This window comes from Tamandua tetradactyla, chromosome 18 (genome assembly GCF_023851605.1).
Source record: "Tamandua tetradactyla isolate mTamTet1 chromosome 18, mTamTet1.pri, whole genome shotgun sequence".
In the NCBI taxonomy this organism is placed as follows: Eukaryota; Metazoa; Chordata; class Mammalia; order Pilosa; family Myrmecophagidae; genus Tamandua; species Tamandua tetradactyla.
The window spans coordinates 18,466,249-18,493,798 of record NC_135344.1 but is presented as its reverse complement, the minus strand read 5'-3'; the positions used below and the strand labels follow the sequence as shown (position 1 = coordinate 18,493,798).

The window sequence follows — 27,550 nt, the reverse complement described above, 5'->3', positions numbered from 1 at the left end:
TCTAACCACTGGCCTGGGTATCCCTTTCTCTGCTCCTGCTGTAACTATTAAAACTTCATCCTGCTCCCTTTGCAGAGAAATCAGATCCATCCTGAGTTCTCTCTCCCCTATCGCCATAGCCGGAATAAAGTCAACCCTAACCTCAGTTTAACATTGTCTGCGGCAGTTTTCCTATTACAGGTGTGGCCACTGCACCAGGATGCATCTTAATCCTTTAACTGGAGGCCTTCTAAGGCAGGAAAGCTCTGGGGGAGGAGCCGGAAGTCAGTAGGACCTGGGAAGAGAAAGTTGGGAATGTTGCCTTGTGGCAGGAAAGCCAAGGGACCCAAGGTGTGCCGGCCAACCAGAGTGCCTGGATTTGGACTTTTGGCCTCTGAAGCTGTGAGCCAATAAATTCCTGCTTTTTAAGCCACCCCATGTATGGTATTTGTCATAACAGCCTGGCAAGCTAAGACAACAGTTCACATCAAAGGGTTTGTAATGTTAGTATGTCTCATTGCCGGTGAAGTTTATCTTGATTTGTTGGGTTAATTTAGTTATTACTGGGTTTTTCACTATCAAGTTATGCTCCCCCCCCCCTGCTTTGTACTTAACAAGTGCTTGGAGGAAATTTGTTTAGGTTATGCAAATCCTGTTTCTTCTCCTCAGACTTTTGCGTGCTAACTTTTGCTTTGTTTTTACTCGGTCATTATTCTCTATTATCCTTTTGGCCAAATTTCTGTGCTGGTTTCTTTTTTATTCTGATAGATGACCAATGGTAATTCTACCAGAAGGGAACACAAAAGAAAGTGTAATGTACAACTACTATCCATCCATTTCCTGTTCACTGGTTTGGGAAAAAGACTTTTTTGCTGAGGTATGTTATATTTTCTGAATGGACTCTCTGGACTTCAATTTGTGACATTTCTAAATGAGAAGCTATCCCCTGAAATAGGGGATTCCTAATTCCTAAGAACTGCATAGTAGACATTTGAAAGATAAAGCAGGACTTATACAAATAATTCTTTATTATTGCATATTTTCCATCAGTTTGTATTTTTCTATTTTAAATATAGGAGATGGTATTTTGGGGGTAGAATCTGAGGGTTACTTTCTCCTGTGATTCCTCATATCCCCCCTTTAGGCTGACGATGCATACTACCTGCATGAGGAAAGAGTTTACCATCTGGGACGAAGACAATTCAGAAGCTTCTCAAGTGGTTTTCTAGAGTCACAGTGCTGACAAGAGCCTTGAAAGTTAAGCACTTGCTTGCAAATACCCTAATTTTGAAAGAGAATAGTTTCTTTGAATTTCCAAAGCTTGGCATTGAATACCCAGGTGCAAACCATGAAGAAGTAGTGCTTACCGTTTATTTGGTACCCATATGCACACCTTTTTGTTGAGTTTATACATAAGTATAACACTGGTGGATTATGACATAGGTTTGCGATCAGCTTTAGTAGATACTGCCGAACAGTATTCCAAAGTAGTTTTTCCAGTTTATATTTCCATCGGCAATGTCTGAGTGTGCCAGTTGCTCTGTATCCTCCGCAACACTTGGTATCATCAGTCTTAAGAGGTCATTCTAGTGAATGTGTAGTGGTAACTTATTATGGTTTTAATTTTCGTTTCTCTGATTGCTAATGATGCAGTGAATCTTTTCATGTGATCACTGAACATTTAGATTTCCTCTTTTGTGAGGTCCCCTTTCAAATTGTTTATACGTATTTCCAATAGGTTGTTTGTCCTTTTGTTGTTGATTTGTAGAAGTACTATATAAATTCTGGATAATAGATCTTTGTCAGAGATGGTCGTTGCAAGTATCTTCTACCAGCCTGAGTCTTGTATTTTCACTCTTATAATGCGGTATTTTTGATGATCAGAAGTTCTTAATTTTAATGAGGTCAGTTTATCAATCTTTTTCTTTATAGCAAGTGCTTTTTATGACCTATTTAAGAAATTTTTGTCTATACAGAGTTCATGAAGATATTTTCCTTTGTTATGACCTACAAGCTTTATTGTTTAACCTTTGACCTTTAGCCCTATAATCCATCTGGAATTTATTTTTATGAATACTATGAAGCACAGGAAGAACTTTACTTTTTAAAAAATATAGATATCCAGGTGACCCAGAACCATTTATTGAAAACACTTTCCTTTTCCCCACTGAATGGTGCCATAGTTTTAAAACAACATCAAATTACCAAACGCTTACGTTTCTTACATTGATACAATGGAGATTTTAAAACTCACAACAAACTGTACAACTTTGTGAATGCAATCAACAACACTGAATTATATATTTGAGTATGGTTAAAGGGGGGAATTTTAGGCTGTATATATGTTACTAGAATAAAAAATGAAAAAGAAAAACCTATAGGACTGCACAACACAAACAGTGAACCCTAATGGAAACTATCGACTATAATTATTAGTGCAATTATGATAATATTCTTTTATTAATTGTAAAGAAGGTGCCACACTAATGCAAGTTGTTAATAGTGGGGGGAGGTGTATGAGAACTTTGTATTTTCTGCAAACCTACAACTATTGTAATTAAAAAATCTATATTAAAAAAGAACAAACAACAAACAAACAATAAAACCCTGCATGGCTTTGTGTGCTCATGAAAAGATTTTATAGGTGAGACTTAGGGAACAATACAAAATTATGTATAATAAGGGGGAAATTTCATCTAAATTATTCAATAAAACTATCAAGAAAGAAAGGAATCAATATGGGCTCCCAATAATATGGAATATGATGGAAATGGTGAGACTTGAGGTGGATCTTGAATGCCAAGTTTATCTCTATATATAGAAAGAGGTAAAACTTTCATACGTCTGGATTTCCAGGACTGTGCCAGTCTTTTATTCAGAACTACTATGTACTAAGTGCTTTACAAATGTTCCTGATAGTCATATCAAGCACAAAGTAACTAAAATTGTCCTCATTTTCCGAATGAGTAAAACAAGACATGGCGAGCCTAACCAAACTGCTGGGCGTCACTGGGGTGCAAGGTGAGCTGCTGGGATCTGAACCTAGATTTGCAATGACCACAAAGCTTTTCCTCCCACCCCACACCCCATATTTTCTGCTACCCAGAGTCCACTTCCCAGAAGATATACCCTGATGTCTGGCTCGGAAAATGTGCTCTCTGCCACGGAAGTGGGCTGTGTGCATCAGCAGCTTCCCCACACCTGCATACTGTCACTTGGTGTTGGCCAAAAGCATCCAGGTGTCACAAGCTCATCACACCATCTGGGAGGTGAGTCACTTCATCTTTCAGAGACGCCTTTGGAGCCCTAAGTAATGAGTGCCTGGGGAAGGAGGACCGGATTGTCTAAATTCTAACCTGGTGTCTGAGCCTTCTTGGTTCTGCTCACTCCAGAGGCTTCTATCCTGCTGGTTCTGGTCCCTATTCTCCCCCTCTGACCTGCCCAAGGCCCAGGGACACACACTTTGGATGGATCTGGGAAAGGAGAGTGCTGAGAATGCTTCGCTTTTCTGGTTTCTCGGGGTTACCTCCTCGCAAGCAGTAGAGGGATGAGTGATATGACACCACAGCAGGACTCAATCCTGCCTGCTGAGCAGGGAGATGCCATGACCCTCCCTGAGCGGGAGGGGAAGGGCCACGGGGCGCCCCTCCCTGCCATTGCTTCTATAATTCTCCCCTTAGTGCCGTCCGGGCCGGGAGAGACTGTTCAGTCATTGCTGTCACTGTCGTGCCTGCTGCTGCCGACCTCTCCCTTGGCAGGGCCTGAGCCAATGAGAAGTCGGGAGAACATCCCTGAACCTTGGCAGAGGTGGGAGGAGTGAGGAGACTTAGGAGGGACGAGGCAGGAGGAACTGGAGCCCAGCAGGGAAGGCTACAGAACTTCAGGGGGAGGAGGTAAGTGACGCTCTTAGGCATGTGGGGTTCTTCTCAGCCCCTAAGAGTGCTCAGACTTCCTAAGACAGAGGGCTGGTTCCTGGTGTCTGCTGTGAACCTGCAAAATGACATCCTCACCTGGAGCATCTGGTTCCTGGCAGACAGGACTGTATCTGGGGCATCTTAAGCTCTTCTTTCTACTCTGTGTTCTCTACGGGGTGGATGTAGAGTGTAATCTTTGGGTTTAGAATGACATGGCCGTATCTCTCATAGTCACAACTTATTTGGCATGGGAAAATCAGCCTTATTGTTTACCTGGTGAGAAAAGTACCTGCCAGCTGCTGAACAGATCCTGAAGCTTATCAAAAAGCATGTACACTGAATATTTTCATTACCTGTGGCTGAGCTTGCAGCCCTAAGTGTCATAGTAATGCTGAATAAATGTTTGTCAATGAATAATGAATGAATGGATATTTATAAGCTAGATTTCTCTACCTGAAAAATAAAAAACTTTAGAGTAGGTGATCTGAAACCCAAGTGATAAGGTACAAGTCAACCTGCAGGCCAGAAACCAAAGCCAGGGAGTATAATCTAAAAATGGTGGTAATTCCAAAAAGGTCTGCTAGGCACCCCATATTAATTATATTTTTATTATTAAATTATCAGTGATACTTGGTAACTTCAGAAGCATTAGTAAGAGACTCTGTTTCTTGAATTTTTATTAGTAACATTAGGTTCTTTTGAGTTCTTGATAGGCTTATCTAAAACCAGATACAACTGAGCTTTTAAATAGCTCTAGACTGCAGTTGTCTTCTGTAATAATTTATTGCCTTAATAGATCTAAACATCTCTGTGGGCATTTATGCACTCAACAAAGATTAATCAAGGAGTGGTCTACTTCCAGGACTGCCTTATAAGGCAAGGTACAGAGGAGAGGAAGGAAAAGGACAATTTATATTTGTAAGGCCCCATACCTATGGGTGGTTAGGGCAGAAATGGGCAGCACAGTAAATCTTGCATTAAATCACAGTAGTATCTGGAAGATTCCCAGCATTGTGGTCTGACGTCTGGGCAGGGTTTTCAATATTAATAGATGAGTAGAGAAGTTCATTTTTGTATTGATCAATAAAACCACACCTATTCCTCAGTAGGGTAAACAATTCTGTCAGTCTCTCTTAAAAAGATGTGCAGAGATCTCCGTTTGTGAGGAAGGGTGCTTTAGAAACTCTATAGGGTGAAACGAAAAGTAAATTTCATTCCAGGGAAAATGTGCCATTCTACTCATATTTAATGAGTTTGGGTTTGGGTTTGCCACAAAGAAAGACAGATTTCCACATTTCAGCTTTAAGAATTAGTCAGAGGACATTTCCTGCCTATGTGGTTATTTGGCCTTGGGAATGCTGACTGGAGATCCAGCCAAGAGGTAAAAGCCTCATGTGACATTTTGTAGGCAGAAGTCCCACGGCCTCAACATTTTCCCCAGAGGGGCCGAGGGGCGAGGACGGCTGTGCAGGGCAGCAGCGCCCTCCACCTGGCGCTCTTGCCTGCTCCCCAGCTGGCTTCACTGGCTTCTCTCCTTCCTCTGCCCCGTGGAATTGAGCATCATATCACTGGAGAGCCTTCGGGAACCCCACCCCTCCCCAAAGCTCTTTGCAAACATCTCCACTATCCCACTTACCACAGCACCATCTGACATTAACATTTGCCCCCGGATCGTGGAGTCTGGGTGGGAGGTGGGAGGCAGGGCAAGTGCCATGACCACCACCCGGGGCCCGGGCTCCAGGCAGTCGTTCAACCGCGGTGGTGAATTGAGGGGGCATTCCAGGTTGCTACAGGTTTTGAATTATTTTCTACTTCTTCTGAAAGGATGAAAAGCAGTTTGCTCTTCATGGCTTCTTTTATTCTCATTCTTCTCTATGTTTCCATTTTTCTTTTCCCATGAGAAATCAAGAGAAATTTTTAGGTGGGAAGAGGCATGAATAGGGATGAAAATAAAAAACAGAGCCCGGAGTGATCTTAGTTTCTTCCCACTGGTCCCCTGGGTACGTAATTAGTCTGTTCTAATAGCAGAAGCTGGAGTTTGGTGGTTAACTGAGCAAAATTCACTGGGAATAGCATCATTTTAGAAGGTGTGTTAATGAGGCAAACGATGCTAAATAGACCTGCAATTTGAAGAATTTTTAAATCCCTATTCAACCATTGACAAGAATTGCATCAGCTCATGAATAAAAAGTACCGTATACAGCTCTGTATATGAAGTCATTAAACAGCTTTCCCATATGTTGTTATACTATTACCGAAGGTGGAACACATCACAGCAATATTCACTGGTGTATATTTAGGATTTACACATGACTCCTGGAAATTTACAAGTAGCAGGATGATTTTTCTCAATGCACAAAGCTATGTAAAGAGAACGTCCCTTAGGGGATACAAAGTAAAGACCAGGAATAACTGAAACATTATTCCTATTTCAGTAGGAATTATGAATTTGACCATGTGCCAGCTCCCCTAAGGTCATTCATTGCACTGTGGGATTGCGTGGAATGTTTCAGCAAAAACGTCGTCCTGGACCTTCTTCAGTGAATTGCCCCTTCTGCTCGTGGCTTACCGAGAACTGGCCTGGGAATGGTTGGTTTCTAAACTCATCCCCAGGATCCCTCATGGGGATCCAGTGAGACCCCAGCAAGATAGCATTAAGCCCTACCCAGGCTCCTTTTGAAAATCTTGAAAGTCATTCACTCTTCTACCATGCAGTGGGGTCCAGGCTGGAACTCAGGGCTCCATTCATCCCAGGAGAAAGCAGGGTGTGGCACAGGCAGAGGGTCGGGCATGCGTGACCTCTCTTGAGGAGACGATGGAGGGGAGTCTGTGAGCTGAGAACGCATTAATTATCTAGGGCAGGCACACCTGTGACCTCCCAGACTTGTCCTACATTTTAGGTTTTGCCTGTTGTTTCTGGGGTCCTGGGCTGTACTGTGTGTAAATGCAAACACTTTTAAGGACTCTAATTTCTTTGTAGTTGGCATTATGCAAATTAAAAACTTTCTTTCCTAGGGTGGTGGCTCAGTGGCAGAATTCTTGCCTGCCATGCCGGAGACCCAGGTCCGGTTCCTGGAGCCTGCCCATGCCAAAAAATAAAAAATAATAATAATAAAATAGCCCCAAACCTTCCTTTCCTCAAATTCTCTGCCTCCTCTCATATTAATCATCACCATTTTGAAAGTCTCAGCTCCACTTTAAGAGTTAGGAACATGGAAGTTTCATCTTCCTTGTCTAAGATATTTAGTCGGGCACAAAAAGAAAATTTAGATTCTGAATTTTCTGATCAGAGAATTGTGTGTTAATTCTGTTTCATCAGTTATGACATGGACTCTGGGAAAAATGTAAGAATAATCTGAAATTTCAATCCTCAACTTCAAAATGAGAACAATAATAAATAAATATGATACAATGCAATACAATATCAATACTTGAAAGGTCAGGAGGGATGTTAATTTGCTATTAACTTTGCTAGATTTAATTGGCTCAATAGTTTAAAATTGGATATAAGTCTGTAGAAAATTAACTGTGTGGCTTGCCTAAGCCTTCATCCCTATTTCTCCCTCAGAGAGTTATCTAATGCTTTAAGGAAGGGGTTGGCAAACCCTTGCTCTCGGCTCACACTTGACTGAGTGAATAAGGTTTTATTGTAACACAGGCATGACCATTTGTTAACTTATTGTCTATGTCTGCTGTCATGCCACAATGGCAGAATTGAGTTGGGAGAAATGACGATATGGCCCCAAAGTGAAAAAATTGATAGTCTGACCCCTTATAGAAATAGTTGGCCAACCCCTGCTTTAGGGAGTTCCTGATGAAACACTCTCTAAGCTTCTGCATGATGTAATCCTCCAATCAGCTACAATGCATTGCTTAACCTCTCATTTAATTTTAAGCACTGGGCACTCCACAGAGCAAAATAAGATGAGAGCGCCTCTTCAGGTCTTCAAAGTCCAGTTGGCCTTTCTGAAATGGTTTGGTTCTTGAGGGAAGTTTCATGCTGGCTGGTTCATCCCTACCCTCTCCCTGAACTACAAAAACTTCCCTAGAAGGGAATGTGGGCCTCATATTCTAATAAGCATTTCTTCATAATTGGTATTGCCTGGCCATATTCTCACACCATCGCATCTCTCTCTCACACGTGCATGCACACACACACACACACACATAGACACACACACACTTGTACAGCTGCCTTTGCCCTTTTTGCCCTATGTAGCAGACAACAAAGCATGAGTAATGGACCTTAAAACGTTCACAGATGGCAAGCTCCAGTGACCTATCCCACTGACCTATCCCAGTGACCTATGCCTGGCTCTAGCCATGCCAGAGCCAGGCATCACCCTTAGCCATTAGTTTGTTTTCCTCTGATATCTGTGTACTTCCCGGCAGCTAAAAAGGGCATGTGACACTTAAATTTTACAGTGAACAAATTTTTACTGTTTACAACAGATCATTGAAATAAAAAGTCATGACGCTTTCTTAAAGAGGCTCCCTGCTCCAGTGAACCATCCAGAAATGTACCCACTGTCCAGAAACTTGTTCTAAATAACATTGACCCTTAGCCTACCTATAGGTATGCCTTAGAGTCACCTCCAGAGGACCTCTTTTGTTGCTCAAATGTTGCTTCTCCCTCTCTAAGCCTGACTCTGCAAATGAAATCATTACCCTCCCCTGCTACATGGGACATGACATCCAGAGGTGAAAATTTCCCTGGTAATGTAGGATATGACTTCTAGGGATGAGCCTGACCCTGGCACTATAGGATCGACAATGCCTTCCTGACTAAAATGGGCAAAAGAAATAGAGTATCAGTGGCTGAGAGAGTTCAGACAGAGTCAAGAGGCTACTCTGGAGGCTACTCTTATGCAAGCTTCAATTAAACATTGCTACCTATCATAACTTGCCAACCCCCAACCAAAACCATTCCTGACAATACTTAAGAACACCTATGGCATTTTATAAGATCCTACAAAGGTTCCATTTACTAGGATAACTTTTCAGAAATCCACAACCTCCAGATGGGTCCCTGGACCAGATAAGTCCTGAAATGCAGAGGGGTCAACCTCTCCAGAACATCAATTAGTTCCATCCCCCATCCCATATTATCGACAGCCCCTTCCAACATGAAAAAGTTAGAATGGGCATCACCCAAATACCCATAAAGAGTGGGAGAAAGATCAAAGGTGATGGTGGAGTTATACAGAGAAGGTAGGGTTTAACAAGTGAGTTTGATTGCTAGGTCATTATATTGATATTTCTTTTAGTCTCCAGTGCCTTGGAGCAGCTAGAAGTAAAAACTAAAACTGTAGAATTATAACTCGTACCAATATGTTCTACAACTAATGATTGCAGTGTGCTTTGAAATTTATTGCTGTTTTGTATATATGTTATTTTTCACAATTAAAAACAAAACAAAACAAAAAACAATGACTTGACCACTGTCAGTCAGTCTCCAATCTTCAGTATCTGGCCTCTAGACAGGTAGCAGTTGACTGCGGACAAATGCTTCAGGGACAAATTATAGTCTTTCCAATGACCAGATTCTGATGTGATGAGGCTTCTTTAGTAACCATTATAGAGCTTAAAAGGAAACTCAGAGTAGCCCTGCCATCAGTGTGTGACAGCCCCACTCCCTTCCAACACCTCACTCATTCCCCCGGAAGAATGAACACTATGAGGCTTCTATTCCCTGCTTTGGAAGGAAGCTCAAGTTTTCAAAAGTATCCTCAGAGTCCAAGTGCAGTTAAGAGCAAAGAGAAAGAATTGTACTGAGGGTCCAGTCTGGAGGGTTAGCATTAGGCCCAAAATATTTAAGAAAATTTAAAAAGGGATGTCAAGATTTGAGTGGAATCATCACTGAGAGTGGACCCACTTCTAGGTCAGTGGCTACCAAAATTATTTTGATCATGAACCCCAATAACATTGTACCAACTCCCTTCCTCAGAGAAGAATACTTGCCTTATCATGAACACTGCTCTATTCTACTTCTCTTCTCTAATGTTCTCTTCTCTGTTGGTTCTTCTGCTCGGATGCACTCTGCTTTATAGTACCCTAGCCTAGTCTAAACTAATTAACTGTATTTCATTTCTTATTAATGTTGGTCTCCATCCATTAAATGTATTTGATTTCTTCCACTAGATTGCAACCTGCAGTTTGAAAAAACAATATTCTAGGTAATAAGAACATGACTGACATTTGCCTACTAAAATTGGGGTCTAGGAAACACTATACATTCCTTCATACAGAGCATGGCACTGACCTCTGATATGGGGCGGGGAAGCTAATGCAGCTCTGTTCTGGGTGCGCACATTTTTTTTCCTCTTCCATGACTTTTTTTTTTTTAAATCTCTATTTCCTTTTTATTCCTTTGCTTTTCTCTTCTTTTCTTTTTTTCCCATTCTGTCTTTTTTTCTTCTGTGCCTTTGGCCACTAGCTCCCTCAGTCACTTGAAGATCTGCCATGTTTTCTCCTGTCCCTGAAGCTTTACATGTGCTACTCTTCCTGCCGCTCACCCACCTTGGTCTGGCTGCTTCTCACTTACCTTTCATGTCTTAATTCCTCTGAGGAACTTCCTGAATGAGCCCTCCTTCCTGGTCGTGCAAACAGCAGCCCTTTATGGTACGTCCCAAGCTGCCTTGTAATTGCTTGTAAATGGTCTCCATTATTATACTTTGGGCCCATCGAGGCAGAACTGTGTCTTGTGTCACAGTCTGGCACAAGGCCCAGCACCTAGGACACTCTCAATGAAAATGTCTTGAACCAATGAATGGATGGTTGAACTCAAAGACTGGAGGGGGCAAAAGTCACTAGATAAAGGATGTAACTGATCATATTATTTAAATAAGCTCAGTTGTATTTAATACTGTCCTGGGATTTTGTGCATTATGCCAAAATGTCCAGGAAATTTCCCTCTGAAATAAGGTTGCGATGTTTTTATCTTATCATAGGCAATTCAGTCTGCTTATTTTGATTCAGATCACACCTGTCCAAGACATTCCACCATTACTGAGTCTGATTTGTAGATTGCTGCATGCATTGTGTGTGTGTCAGGTGCTGGGGGACCCTGTGGCCTCCTTGATTTGCTTATGGGCTGAAAGGAAATGTGTCGGGATTATATACATGAAGGATCTTAGCTTCAGACACATTAATAAAAAGCTGGACATGTCAAGAATCCTATTTACATGGTCTTCCTTGGCATTACTTTGAATTAGGTGCGTTGCTGTCTCAGCCAGTGCATGTGGCAGTTGGTGCATGCAAGCAAACAATTAACCTTGATTCTCTGGCAGACTAAATATCAAAGAGGAAGTATTTTTTCCACTAATGGCACTTTCATTTCTAATTTTATACTGATGTAATTGGATGAATGCCATGTTAATGGAATACAATTACTTTTATTAATAGGAAAGTAAAATTTAACTTTAATATGGTAGATTGGTTTCAGCTAACTCAACATGGGTCAAGTCACTTCACCCTTGTGAACCTCAGAACACACAGCAACAAAAGGAGATGATTAAGTCCCCTATTATTTCTGTTGTTTCATTTAGTGAAAAACTAGTTTTAGTGTTACTTTGCATTAGGGTAGAGGCTATTTCAGTGACAAAAGAGATGCAGATCTTGCCTTCATGGAGCTTAGAGTCTAAAGGAGGGACAAGCATTAAATGAACACTCACACCATCAGGTACATAGTTACAAAGCCTCATAAATACTATAAGGGACAGTCTGTGAGTATAGGAGGGATGGCCTCATGGAGATTAGGTTTTGAGGAAGCCCCTCTGAATAAGAGACATTTAGGACACATTTCCACTTTTCATTCCTGGTGGCTGTGTGTAAGTCTTTGAGACGGAAAAGAAAGGGGTTCTTTTGAAAAAGAGCAATATAGTTGGAGCTTAGAGAGTGGGTAGGAGAGTGGGAGATGTGGCTGGGCACTGGGGTGGGACCAGCTCATGGCTCAGACCTGTAAGTCATGCCAAACATATAGGAATGCTTTTTTAAAAAATTAAGATGAAATTAACATAGTATAAAATTAGCCATTTTAAAGTGCATAGTTTAGTGTATTCACAGTGTTGTGTAACTACTACCTCTATCTAGTTCCAAAACTTTCTTCACTCCAAAATAAAACCTTTTCTCCATTAAGCAGTTACTTCCCATATCCCCACACCCTAACTTGCTTTCTATTCTTTGCATTTATCAAGCCTGGATATTTCATATAAGTGGAACCATACATCCTTTGTTTGGATTCTTTTATTTACCATACATTTTTCAAGGTTCATTCACATTGTAGCACGTATCAGCCCTTCATTCCTTTTTTATGGCTAAATACTACTGCTAGATATATATACCCCAAATAACTGAAACCAAATAAACAAATACTTCTACACAAATGATGAAGAATCCTAGTCACAGTAGTCAAAAGATGGAAACACCCCAACTGTCCATAAATGGATGAAGGGATACACAAATTGTGGTATATATATGGAAAGTCACACAATGGAATATTATTCAGCCATAAAAAGGAAAACTTGAAGAGCTTTGAGCTGGGAGTGATATGATCTACCTTATGCCTAAAGAGAGTCAAAATCTATTGGAGGGGTAAGGGTGAAAGAGGTGAGACCATGAGAGCAGGCGATTTCAGAGTTCAGGGGAAAGATAATGATGACTTAGACAACTAAGTCAACTATGGTTGTCCATGCAGAAATGGGGAGAAGTGGACAGACTTGAGATACATTATGGAGGAGGAATCAGTAACACTCATGAATGGATTGTGTGAGGATGGGGATGAGGACAAAGTCAAAGATGACTCACAAATTACCTACTTGAACAACTGGGATAATGGAAGTGCCATTTACTCAGATGGGGAGGGCTTGAGTGGGAGAGCCAGTATGGAAGGAAGACCACTGAGTTTCTGTTTTCACTCCAGAAGTTCAAGATGCCTGTGAGGTGTCAAGCAGGCATTGGGATATATGAGCCCATGGAGAGGCTAGGTCTGGAGATGTAAATCTTGGAGCCCTCAATGGTATGTGGGACTCTCTTTTCTCTAAAGAGAGAAGAGAGAATAGGAAAGACCAGCAAAGGAGACAGAGAGGAGGTGGTATCAGCTCTATTTGACTTTCATCTACTTTGGAAGAGGATGCAAGAGTCTAAGAGTTAAAAGAACTGAGTTTCCTTGATAAGAGTTGACACTTGATTTTTGGTCTTCAGCATTTACTCCCTCTCAACCAAGTGCTATGAACACTCTTACTCTCTTTAATTAGGTGTCTAAACTAAGTTTTTTTTTTAAAATCAATCTTTGCCTTTTTATGTTTAAATATTTAAGAGGAGAAGCGTAATTTAATTTAATGACATGTTTCATCACACTCAGCAATACCTTGTGGATTCATCTTTATTTCTCAATCATCACTTACTTGATCATAAAACAAGAGTTGTATTACAATAACAGCAGAACATTTTTAACTAAACAGTAAATTTAACTACCCATGGTTTAAGAGATAGATGAGATTTGTTTAAGGTCAGGTCAAATCCTTAACTTTTAGATTGTATCAGAAAGACAAGGGGGCGTCCCACTATCCTACTCCAGTGTTTACCACATTGCATCTCTGCAGCATTGGGGAGGATTGTGGTGAGTCGCAGTTGCTTGTGGAAAAAGGAAGATGGTTGCAAGTTCTGCTCTGGACAGAGAATGGCACCATCTTAATATCACAGGATCCTCTGCTTTCCATCATCTAAATGTTGACGTCTTAATAGTTGCAGTTTGGTCTTTCTTTCTATACAGAGTTGTTGAAAATTCTATTTCTTGACCTTGCATCTGGGTGCTTCAAACTTACCTGCCATTAATTTTTTTGAACAAGGGCAAATAGTATATTAACTAATGGAAACAACTAATAACTCTTCCAGAAACTAATTTTGCTACCAGAATAAGCTTTTCAACAGGATTTGTGTTATTACTTTAATGTTTTTAAAAAATCAACATAAGATGATTCTAAATTTGAGGTAGTCTAATTTTTATCTTTTGAAAAATGGTAGGGAATCGATTTCAAGTTTATGAGAGGGTCATTAAAAACAGGTTTGATTTATTTAAAAATAATCCTGGGGAGGTCACTGTCAGAAGCTAAATTCAGTAGTGTTCAAATTCATCGGATGCTTGCCTTAAGGATGATTGCAAGCCTAAAATTTAAGTAGTCGGTTTAAAAATGTTTATGAGAAGAGAAAACACTTGAGAACTTTAAATAATAGAAATTTGGAGGAGAGGGTAGGTGCAAAAGAAGCATAATTTAGGTGAGCTGTACTTTTCAATGATGATTTTGATTTAGTTTGAGTGAGGCAGAAGTTATTGGCCAGTAGACAAAGGATAATGTAGCTGCTTTCCTTTGTTAAAGATCGTGTCCCTTGAGCCTGCATTCAACTAAGCTCTTCTACTAAATTAAGGACTAATTTTTGGTATCATAAATCCTAAAGTCTCACCATGCCAATCTTTGAGAATTCCATGTCTTGGGAATGTAGTTCAGGTCAAGGAACCTAGAAAAGAACAAGTTTGACTTGTGTTTCTAAACGGATCATTATAAAGAATTGCATTAGCATACAATTACAATTGTGTCGTACTTCCCAAATTGTGAAAACAGAAACTCTGCATGCCATTTATATGGTGCAAGCTGAAGGCAGGCCCGAGAAGGAAACTTACTCAACCTTCAGGGGGAAAGAAAGGAATTCTCTCAAGAGTTGGATTCTTTTGAGTGATAGTGGATCTGATATGCTTGGATGATATTTTCTTAATCACTTACAGCCTTGCCTCCCAGCATCTAGAGTAGACAAATGTGAGGGCAGGTGGGATTTGGCTAGCTAATCTAAACTAGGATTTGGTTAGCTAACCTGAAATGGAATTTGCCTAGTTAATCTAAGAGGTTACCTCTCTACTCTTCTACCCTGATCCCTGTTACTCTGTGTTTGGGGGTTTCAGTGGTAAATTGGTTTTTGTCTGGTTCACATTCAAGTAAATATTCTGTGACTAAATGGCTTGGCCCTTTCTTTTCCTTTCTCTTTTTTTATTTAAATTTTTAAATTGTAAAATAACATATATACAAAGAAAGAAAAAAGCAATAATTTTCGAAGCACACTTCAACAAGTAGTTACAGAACAGATTCCAGAGTTTGTCATGGGCTACTATTCCACTATCTCAGATTCTTCCTTCTAGCTGCTCCTAAACACTGAAGGCTAGATGGAATATTAATATAGTGATTTAGCAGCCAGACTGGCTTGCCAAATCCTGTTCTCTCTGTTATACCTCCTCCTCCCCTGATCCCTCTCCCACTCAATAGGGAATCCCTGGGCAACACCTATTCTGACTGTTTCATGTTGACAAGAGGTGTCAACACTAAAGGACAGGGGGACACAATTAATTGATCATCTTGGAGAGGTTAGTCCTTCTGGGTTTCAGGATTTATCTGACTTAGTCCCTTTCTTTCTTTCTTTTCAATGGATTTTTAAAAATTAATTATTTTAAAATATAACAACAGACAAACACAAACATTCTTAACATATGATCATTCTGTTCTACATATATAATCAGTAATTCACAATATCATCACATAGCTGTATATTCATCATTATGATCATTTCTTAGAACATTTGTATCAACTCAGAAAAAGAAATAAAAAGAAAACCTAGTCCCTTTCTTGAAGAAAGTTGCGCCTTTGCTTGTTTGAGCTCTAACTGCTCCCTCCCATTTTTCCATCTCATAAACACAGCTTCCTGCTCCTCCCAAGCTGCCGAGTAAGTGTCCTCAGAAACTCTCTCACTGGTCCTGTAAGAGAGGCTGTACAGAGCTCTGAGGCTGCTGTGCTTAAGTAACAAGTGATTCCTTGTCATTGAATGTAGTGATTCCAATAGACTCTATAGCAGGAAGCGTTTCTTAAAAAAGAAATCTAACGATTCTGTGGAAAAATTCAATGAGTGAGAGTCAAAAATGTCTTACAGAAGAGGAATAATTATAAAGGTCTTGCTTTATGAAATACTGAAATGTACTTTTATTTAAATAGTTTTAATTGACAAAAAAATCAATAGATGGATGAATTTGGAGCAGAATATAGCTCAGAAATAGACTATGCTATATTAAAAGTTTAGCTGGTGATGAATGGACATCACTCGTCTATGGAGGAAAAAGTGTTTAAAGAAATGATAGTGGGATAACAATTAAGCATTAATATTATCAAATATTTAGATTCGCACAAAATACCAAAACTTTTACAGAAGAAAAGAAAACAAATGAAACAATCTCACAAAAGAGATGGGTAATTAGGTATCAGTTCAGAATGGGAAAGGAATTTCTAAACATGAGTGCAATAGAAGAAATTATGTATTTTTAATTACATAAAACATATTTATGCAAAATTATTATCAGAAAATTAAAAGGCAAACAAATTGACAAATTATTTATGATAAAGTTTCATATCCTTAAGTTTTTAAAGAACTAGCATAAATTAATAAAATAAGCACCAAATTATTTTTCAAATATGAAAAAAATTGGGAAAAGAGGAAATATAAATGACTAACAAAAATGTTAACTTTTGCCAGCCTCTTTCTCATTCACCTTCAACCTTTTTCTACAGAGTCATCTGTCATGTTAGCATTTATTCGTGCTAGAGTACTGACCTTAAAAACACCACATCAATCAACTGATGCCACATTCCCTTCCAGTGAGTGGGTCTATTTGCCTACTTGCAACAAAGCTTTGCAAGACTCGCTGAGCACATACTTTCTTCATATCTTCAATCTTCAGTCCATGTTTGACTTCTGTAAACTGGCTTCAACTTTTACCATTGCACCAAACACTCTTCCTTTTAAGGCCATTCAATTATCTGCATCTTGCCAACTCCCATAGACAGTTCTCAGATTTTGTGTTACCAGCATGTTCTCAGCAGCCTTCGTTAGACATGGATGACCACTGCAGCTGTCCCCAAAGCCTCTCTTCTCTTAAACTCAGGGAAAGCACAGCCTCAAGATTTCCTCATTCTCTGGTATGTTCTTTTGAGTCTCCTCTGACAGTTCCATACTCCCCGGTCCAAACTTCAGTGTCTGGTACCCCCAGGTCCCAGAGCTGAGCCCTATCCTCTGATTCTAGGTGATCTAAGCTGCTCTTAGGGCGTTTAGGACCCAAATTCATATGTCAAGCTCAGCACTCTCTGCTGAGTTCCACGATCATTTATCCAGTTCTATGGGAATAATTAACAAGCCTCTCAAACTTATGCCCTGGGAATTTCACCCTAAACTTCTCCCTTCGCTGCATTTCACGTCTCAGGAAGAAGTACCGACACTTCCCCAGGTGCTAAAGCCAATTCACATTTTATTTTTTCCCCATTGTTCTCCCTTCCCATATCACTTCCATCAGTGTATCCTGAAGATTCTCCCCCACCCCACTACACACAAAATTAATCTTTAAGGACCTTTAGTTTTCTCCACATTTGCTTCTACATCTCTTATCTTTTGCTGACCTGCCTTTTTCTTTTACGTTTCTTTTCTTTTTTTCACTTCCACTCTTCTTTAAGTTTGATCCATTCTCTCCAGAGCAGGTAGAGTGCTCTCCTTTAAAAAGTAAAATAAGAAAAAGTCATTCTCTTGCTTAAAATCATTCACTGCCTTCCCTTTCCATTTAGGATAAAACCCAAATTCTTTTTGATGGCCTGCAAACCTCTACATAGTCTAATCTTTACCTCCTGGCCCCTCTTCATCTTGTATCATTTCTCTTCTTGCTATTTCTACCTTTTGGAATTCCATCTCCCTGCTCCTACTGTTTATCACCACCACTCCCTACCCCCAAAACACATTACAGAGGTCTACTTTTACTTATATTTTAGAGCCTGACTTATATGTTATTATTTCCTTAGAAAAACCTCCCTTGTCAATGCAATCTAATTAGTGAGCTCCATCCCATTATCCTTTTTTTCTGGAAACATATTCTCTTCCTAGATAGTACTTACTATTATTTGTGATGCGTATTATTTGCTATTATTTGTATGTGTGTGTGTGTGTATGTTTAACGTTAGGAATTGACAAGTATTAAAACTTGAAAAACAGTGGCATATAAGTATTACCTATAATATTTTATCATGTAATTAGAAATTCAGATTTAGGCAAGAGGTTTCTGGCATTTTGTTCAGTGGCTCAAGGTTATCAGAAGAGATATCTCTGTGATTCTTTTGTTTCTTCCCTCATTGTTGCCTCATGATCCCAAAGTGGCTGCTCTATTTCCAGCATCCTTTCTACATTCCAGGGAAGAAGAAGGGGAAGGACAAAGGATAAAATGAGTACATAACAATCAAGTCAGCCCTCTTTTGTAATGGCTTTCCTGGAAGTCCCCACCCCACTCCTGGCAGTTGTTTTTGATTACATTGCTATTGGCCAGAATCTAAACTCAATTTCACCCCCATCGGGAAGAGAGGTGGGGAATGCAGCTTTTTAAGTGAGCACAAGGGCTTCTCCCTACAAAACTGAGTTTCTTTTGAGGGAAAATAAGGGAGAATAAATAGTGGGCAGGCAATAGCATTCTTGGCCACAGTGTGTATGCTCATTTATCAAGTGCTTGTTCTCCTACTAGATCCTAAGCTCTTAAAGGAAGGAATCATGTTTGTTTTTTACAGTCACTGTATACCCAACATCTAGTAATATCTAATTATATGTTCAATAAATTCTTGAACAAATGAACCTTATTGGTAATCAAGGGGTAGCATTTCCTTAACACTGAAAGTCAGGGAGGCTACATTGAGACGGGCGAGTTTCTACCAAAGGCTACACCTGTACTTGTGTTCTGGTTGCCAGCCCTGCTTCCCTTTGCAGGGCTTTCCTTCTGAATTTATCACCTCTCTTTCCTATACCATTGACTATCCCTATATTGGATTGACCCCACAAACAAAACAAGATGCTTTATATCTCCCACCTTCGGAATATGTATCTCATCTTGACTCACTTGCCTCAAGTGATTGCTCCAGTGCCCCTCATATCAAAACATCTTGAAAGAGTGGTCTGCAATGATGCCTCCATGCCCTCCTCTCCCATTCCCTCTGTAATTCACTCTTCAGGGCCTCCTTGCCTGCCCCTCTGGTGCACTGCTTTGTTAAGGTCAGCTATAACCTGCGCATTGCCCCGTCCTCTGCTCATTTTCTCTGTTCTCATAGGGATTGTCCTCTCAGCATCATTTGATCAACCTGACCACTCGTTTCTCCAAATACTTTCCTCCTGGCTTCTGGATCTCCTGACTTCCTGTTCCTCTTGGTCATGCCTTTTCAGTATTTCAGTATTGGCTTCACTTCTTCTGCTCCTCCTCTTCTAGCTTGGCCTATCTCTGAGCTCTCCCCATGGTCCTTGGCTCTCTATTTTGTGTCTACTCCCGGGGACTTCATCCAGTGCTGTGAATTTATCATCACCCATATGCTGATGATACCACATTCACAGCTCCAGGTCTGATCTTTTGCTTGAACTGCAGACGGTGTAACTGCCTACCTATCGAACACAGCCTTCTAGGTAAGCAAACGTTTGCTAAACAGCATATTCAAACATAGAACTTTTAATTTCCTCCAGCCTTCTCCCCTTTCAGTATAAACCAACATATTTACCCGCTTAATCAAACTGAAGTCCTTGGAGTCATTCTTTTTTATTTTCCTGCTGTTCTCATTAACTTCTACATCTATTCTATCAGCAAATTCTGCTAAATATACCTCAAAACATGAAGTGTCCCTCAAATCTTCTTTTCTTGCGTGTTTACATAATGAATGGGTATTGAATTTTGTCAAAAGTTTTTTTCACCATGTTGAGGTAGTCCTATGATGTTTACCTTCAATTTATTAGTATGGTTAGTGATATTAATGTACTATATTCATAAATTTCTTAACATTGAACAAACGTTGAATTCCTATAATAAGGCCCACTGTGCTGGTATATTGTTTTCTAACCATGGTTTTGGATTCTATTTGCTAATATTTTGTTGGGAATTGTTGTATCGATATGCATGGGTGATTTTTGTATGTAGTTTTCTTTCTTTGTACTTGCTTTATCTGGTTTAGGTATCAATGTTATATTTGCTTCATAAAAGGAATTATGTGATCCAGACTGATATATAGATCACTGGGACTTTTTGACTTTTGAAACTTTCATGGGATTCCTCTGTTAAATCATATGTGCCTGGTTCTTTTTTCATGTGAAGCAGCATCTTTCATAATAATGTTCTTTATTTCTTCTAAGGAAACTTATCTGCTTAAGCTTTCCAACTCTAATAGGAACAGGTTTGTTTCCTTAGGAAATGATCCATTTCATCAAGGTTCTCAAATTTATTTACATAGAGGTCTTCAAAGTAGTTTTGAAAAATTATTCTGTTTCAATAGTTATTCCCTCATTATTTCTAATTTTGCATATTTATACTTTCTCACTTTTTCATAATTAAGCTATCTAGTGGTTTGTCTCTTTTGTTACTTTTTCGCACATTAAAAATAAAATAGAATTGTTCTACTCTCTTCCTCATTAATTACTTGTTTTTATCTTTAACATTTCCTTCCTTTTTTGCTTTCAATTAGTTTACTGTGTTTTAATTAATTTATTTTTAATATTTCATTTATATTTATAAAAGTGCAGACTGCAATGGATTTCCCTCTGATCACTGCTTTAAATGTGTCCCATTGATTTTAGTTTTCTCATTATTATTATGTTTTTTTAGTTTTTGATTTTGAAATAATTTTAGAATCATATAGAAGCTGTTCAAATAGCACAGTGGGTATCCACGTACCCTTAATCCAGCTTCTCCCATTGGTAAACATTTTACGTATCAATATGTATCTGTGATTGAAACCATAACTCTATATTGGTATGATTCTATTAGCTAAAATAGATACTTTATTCATATTTTACCAGTATTTCCATGGTCAATTTTATTATTATTATTATTGTGGTTTATAGTTCCATGAGTTTTACCACATATAGAGATGTGTAATCACCACTACTACCGAGATAATAAAGCCATCACCCAAAATGTCTCATGTCCGCTATCCCTTTTAGTCACCCCCTCTACCAATCCCTAATGTGGGGTAAGCACTGATGTATTTATTTTCCATCACTATATATTTTTTTATTTCAGGAATATTATATAAGTAGAATTATATAGAATGTAACATTCAGTGACTAGCTTTATTTTTGACTCAGCATATTGCTCTTGAGATCCATCCAAGTTGTAGTGCATACAAAAATTCAATCCTTTTTATTGCTAAGTAGCAATCTCTTCTCTGTATATTTTAACCCACTCACAAATTGAAAGACATTTGGATTATTTCCAGTTTGGGGCTATTACAAATAAGCTGCTCTTAACATTCATGTATAGGATTTTGTGTGAACATAAATTTTCATTTTCTTAAAGTAAATATCCGAAAATGGAGTTGCTAGGTCATGTGGTAGCTGCATATTTGTCTATTACTCCTTTTAATTTCATCCCCTTTTGCTTCGAGTGTGTTGAAGCACTATTGGTTAGTGCATAACATTTATAATCATTATGTTATCTTGGTAAATTGACACTTTTATCATCATGTAATGTAACTCTTCATCCCTGGTAAGTTTCTTTCCCTGAAGTTTACTTTGCATGACATTAAAAAAGTCATTCCAGCTTTCTTCTGATAAAAGCTTTTATGTTATGTCTTTTCCCTTCCTTTTGCTTTTAACCTACGCATAACATTGTATTTGAAGTGAGTTTCTTGTAGCCAGCATGTAGTTTCATCATTTTTTAATCCATTTTGACAATCTCTGTCCTGTCATTTGTTTGTTTAGACCATTTATCTGTAATATAATGATTGATATATTAGGATTTATCTCTGACATGTTGTTTTATTTTTTTTTCTGTTTGTTTGTTTGATTCACTGTTTTTCCTTTTTTATTTTCTTGAACAATTTTTAGTGCTTCATTTTTAATCTATCTAACAAGTTTTTATTTTTAGTATACCTCTTTGTATAGTTTTTAGCAATTTTTTTTAGTGGTTGTTCTAGGAATTAGAATATACATACTGAAATTATGACAGTTTATTAGTATTGATATTTTACCACTTCAAATGGAAGAGAAAACTTACTACGATTTAGGTTCTGCCACCTTTACCTCTTTATGATAGAAATTGTCTCAAATATTACCTCTACATACAGTGAAACGTTGCACATTTTTAGCCATTATTTCTTCAAATCTTTTTCCAGCCCCTCACTTTTTTTCTCTCTTCTGAGACTCTAAATGATATGAATCTTAGAACTTTTCTTACTGTCCCTCAAATTTTTGAAGCTCTGCTGATTTTTTCCTAATCTATTTTTTTCTCGTTTTTTCAGATTGGAAAATTTTATTGCTCCCTATTTAAGTTTACTCACTCTTTCCTCTGTCATCTCCATTCTTCTATCTTTCAGTGAATTGTTTTATTTAGTTCTATTTTTCCATTATATCAAGAGTGTTTGAAACTGCTTATTGGAACATATTTATAGTAGCTGCTTTAAATTCTTTATCAAGTAATCCCAATGTCTGTATCATCTTGGTGTTGACATCTGTTGATTGTCTTTTGTCATGTCAGTTGAAATTTTCCTGGCTTTTGATGTGACAAGTAATTTTATATTATATCCGTGATGTTTTTGAATATTTTATTATGGATTTTGACTTCTGTTTAAATCTTCTTTTTTGGTAGGTTGCTAACCCATTTGTGATCAGAAAGCAAATCCTGGCCTACTGATGGGCTGTGGTTTTAATGTCAATTTGTTTTCAAAGTCTTTGCCGTGTATTCTGGCCCACCTTGCTATCGTGTGAACCAGTGGTTGATCTGAAACTGCATCATAGATCAGTTCTCAAGCTTTTGCTTTGTTGATTCTGTTCATTCCACACATGAAACAAATGGGGTGATCCCAGGACTTCATATACAAATTTAAAGGATTCTTTTCTTTATCTCCCTCCTCTTCTGGTGTCTACTTCCTGCAGTGGGTGATAGCTGACTGAACCCCACTTTACAGATTCTGTGACCACAGTGCAAGTGAAAAGGGCTAAGGTTCTATCGTCTGGGTCTGCAGCCACCACCAGTGGATTGGGGAGGGACATTGCTTCTGTGTGTGTTTGCTCACAGTGACTGGGGTGCATAGTCACTGCAATCCCATTGCACACAGTGTCTGAAGCAACCAGGCCAGTGGGGAGGAGGAGGAGGGACACTGCTTCTCCCATGATATTTGTCTGTATAGTGAGTGTAGTCAAAAGGGCTATGTCCTGCAGTGCTGCCTTCTTCCTGGATCTCTGGATAGAAGAACAGGCTTTCCTTGGAGATTTTCTCAGGTCGTGGAATGCTCTACCATGTAGCCAAGGTCGTGTAGGAAGGCAGAAACCTCAGCAGATTTAACTCCAGGTTACCCCTCCAGGCTTGAGGTCCCTAGCCAGTCTTCCTTCTTTTCTCCTCTTTCAGAGTCTTCTGAGGGTTACTTTATGTATTTTGATGAGGGGGGAAGTTGTAATTTGCGGAAGAGAATAGAAAAGGGTGTGATTATGTTGGCTAGAACTAGACACTATTGTCATTATTATTTTTTTAATCTGTAATTTTGGTTTCTAGTTTCACTTTCTCCCTGGAGTAGTTTAAAAGCAGATTTTTTTACTATCCATATGGAATGGGTTTTTAATTTTGTTTTTGTAAGTTCTTGTTTTATTGCAATGTGATGAGTGGATTATTTGTAGTATTTCCCATTGATTGAAGTTATTGATGTTTTTTATAATCTAATATATGATCGGTTTCTATGAATGGGCATTTGAAATTAATGCATTCTCTCTGATTGGGGTGTAACATTCAGTTATATGCCTATAAGATCTACTGTAATGATTATGTTGCTTAGATCTTAAACTACCTAACACATTTTCTTTCCATTTCACTCTCATGCACGCACATATGTGTATACACACAAACAATCGAAATAGGGATTCCCATAGAATTTTGTTTACCTTCATCAGAATATTGTAGGGTTTTATTCTCAGGAAATATAGCCAGAGTAGAGGAACAACTGAACTTCCAAAAGGTGTATATGCACTTTACACAGTAGAAAGTGGTGTTGGGGTCACAGATCACTGGATTCCATGAATGGGATAGTGTGAATTTGTGCCATAAAGGAAGAGATGAATGGAAAGTGGAGAGTAATTGAAACAGTGCATATGAGCTAAGTGGAGGGTTATTTAGTGGCTGCTGTGAGTGAAAATTGGAGAATGTGAAGAAATATTTTAAAAAGGATGGTTTCTTTAAGAAAGTCTAAATAAATGGAATTGGATTTGTTTTTTCTTTGAAAGGGACTTCTTACATAGACTAGACCTTGTTGGTCCCGGTTTTTATTCCCAGTTTTAATTTTTATGTTTTATCAAGGCTTTTAATATTTCCCTAATCTTGGTGACTTGCCATTCGTTTAGACCTAATTCATGTGTTCATGTATTTTAGATACACACTACACATTCTTTTTTCCTTAAAGTCATAATGCCTGTATGTTATTGCCACCTCCACTCCAAAAATGAGAGCAACCCTGAGGGATTGTATGCATTGGAAATGCATTATTCTAGACAAACTAAGGAAACAGTCCTGAGCTCAAGTGGTTTATTTTGGTTGCTCTTGAGGTTAGATCGAATGATCTGTTTCCCATACACCTTTTATTTCAGGCAGATTTTGTAGGAGGATATTCATGAATAAGAAAAAATGGAAGCCAAATTGACTTCTGGCCAAAGGTAAATCAATGAAAGAGCAGTGGGTTCAAAATTTGGAAACACTGGGATATGCCTCGGAAAAGAGCCGGGAATTACTTATGAAGAAAGCACATTTTGATAAGAGAAAACACTGCATGGGCACATTGAGTTCTACTGCCAACTGCTTCTTGTTTGAATAAATCTCAACTTTTTCACAATATAAAATGAGGAATTTAGATGAACTCTAAAGTTTCCTTTAGCTCAAAAGCTATATGTTTCTTTGTTAATAAGGAACAGTTGGCTTTATGTTTACCTCCTGGGTCTCTGAATTTACAGATTTAACTAAAATTAAAGTGGAGTTTTAAAAATAAGACTGCAACTAGATGACAAAAGGTAGTGTTTTTAAGCTCCCATTGAAAATAGAACAATAATTTAAAAGGATAAACAAATACAAGCTCATAGAAAAATGAAATGTGTCATTTATACTTAACTTTGCATTGGAACTGATGAATGGGGAAAATGTAATGATTCTGAAGATTTAGAATATTTATTTTTCATGAAAGATGGTATGATAACATAATTCAGGAAATCAGATGGGACCAATTATTACATTTTGGGGGGATGTTAAAATGCTGTAAAATCGTGCTTTAGTTTGCTTCTTAAGAAATTAGAACTGGATTTTATTTGGGAAACCTCCCCGTGTTTGCCTCTTTATAATTATCACAGAACAAGAAGAGTTCAAATAGAAAAGATCACAAATGAGCAATAATGATGACTCAACTCTTTGGGAGTTTACCATTCATTATTCTACTGGTTAAGACCATGAACATGTGATGAAATGACATGGCACAGATAAATGGAACCCAATAAAGCTTCCAGTATGCAGAAATCTGATAGAGAGAGATTATAGAAAGTCCCAATGAATGCATTTATTTAAATGTCTGAGGAGAATACTATTCAGTGGTATTCATTTACAAAGAAAAAGAGAAGGAGAATAACAAGGTGGAGGAGGTAGATCAAGAAGAGAAGACAAGGCATATATTTATATGTAAATAAAAGCTGAAGACTAATTGAATTCCCTTGTGCCCTGCCCATAGTAAAACAACAAAAAGTATATTAAGAAATAAAAATAAACCTAACTTGCAAAACACTTAGAAGGAGTTAACTTTGGCACAACATGCAATTAAGCCATCGAACTTGCTACTACAAGATTTTATTCAAATAACTGAGATTGGAATGATTAGACATGGCAAGCACAGTTTGTATCAAAATTTCAATGCCTGGAATCTGGAACAAACAAGTAAACCAAACACCAAGCAAACAAATAAAACACTGATGACTTCAGTTTCTAGGGAATACCAGATTTTTAGGATCTGCAGGGAATTTCTCTTAATTTTTTTTTTTTTTGCTTTTCTTATAGATGGATGTTTCATATTTCTCTTCAAAAATAGCTTTGCTGAATAAAAAGAAGAAATTATGTAGTATGAATTCATTGCTTTTCAAAGGGGAAGTTCAAGCAAGTAGCCATAAATCCATTACAACAATTGATTTTCCTCATCTAAATTGTGTAAAGGGAAATCTTAGGGGAGTGAAAGTTGAAAACATCCAATGTCAATGATTGGCATGAAGTTTAATGTAGTGAAAGGAATAAGACTTTTGAAGTCCAGCAGATCTGTATTCCAATTTTCCTCCCCATTTTCCACCTCTTGCTTCTCCCTCCCTGTGCCATATCATATAACCCAGACAGTATATCCTGTCATATTTATTGAATTGAATTGAGGAGAGAATTGAGTGCACATGCACTGCAAAATGTAAATATGAAATGAAAGACTGTTGTTGACTAAACTATTTGTAAAGCCCACAGTATTCCTTACAAATGTCAGGAGCTCCTTGAAGAATACTTGATGATGATGATGATAATGAGGATAAGGAGGAGGAGGAGAAGGAGGAGACAGTAAAATTTAGGTTATTCCAAAGGACTGGTGAGGCCCACAGAAGTTTGGGTTATGACTGTGAGGACCGGGAGAAGAATTGACAGGCAGTTCCCATGGCTAAGCTTCCTTCTCAGGATGTATTTCACTTTGGGATCGGGTGATTGTAAATAAATGATTGCAAAGGCCATCATGGGAGGATGTCCAAGTTACAGTGCAGGAAGAAATGAGTGGTGAGGAGAGCTTTAATTATGGCTGAGTCTTAGTAATTCCAGGGGGACTGTCCAGTTGGAGTCTTGCTCAGGTCCTTTCTCTTGCTGACTGTGTCTCACCATATGAAAGTGCATTATCCCTACAACAGTTAGGGAAGAGAAAGGATGTGGGATTTAAAATATCTCAGCTCATGCTAGTCAGTTACAACTGCAGTTAGAATACAGAGAACATGCAAGCTTATTTCCTTCTTAAAAACCATCTTCATCATCAGAAAATTTACTTCAATTGGTAAATCAAAATTAAGTTTTAGAGATGACCTGTGTTTTCATTTTTCTGTGCTATTTTATTACTGCTATTATGGAAGCAAGCGATACTTACACTATTTGATTTTTGATAAGCTAGCAAGACCCCTTTCTTCCTAGGAAAGAGGCAAAATTAGACAAATGGTCAGCCAAGCAATGTGGTACCATCTAATTGGTGCCATCTAATACAAATAGTCTTTCATAAGTGATGACCTGTCCATTTAGGCAAGCACTGGTGATGTTTGGAAAACACTCAGCTAGAAGAACCAGGCATTCCGTTCCTTACATGCAGAGCAGTTCAAGCTGTATGCAGCATGCAGCTCAGCCACGTGAGGCCAGAACCAAGTCTGGAATGCTTTGTGTGCCCCTTTGTGTACATACTGATGGGAAAGGTAGAACAGCCAGTTGGTCCCTATCTGCCTTGCCCTGGGGCTGGCCACCTCTCAAAGGGTAAGTCCACTTCAGCAGACTCTAGCATGCATTATAACAGGGAGGAGACCATTGACCTGGGTGTTGCAGATGT

At 38.6% G+C, this 27,550-nt stretch overlaps 1 protein-coding gene across 2 annotated transcripts in view; it reads left to right on the top strand.

Annotated features, from left to right (window-relative positions):
* Window positions 1–3,664: 3,664 nt before the first annotated feature.
* Window positions 3,665–27,550, top strand: part of SERPINB7 (serpin family B member 7) — a 62,709-nt gene continuing 38,823 nt past the window's right edge. For both annotated transcript variants that reach the window (XM_077136122.1, XM_077136121.1), the window contains exon 1: window positions 3,665–3,872. The gene's annotated coding sequence lies outside the window, so the exon portion shown is untranslated. The remainder of the gene's footprint in view (window positions 3,873–27,550) is intronic.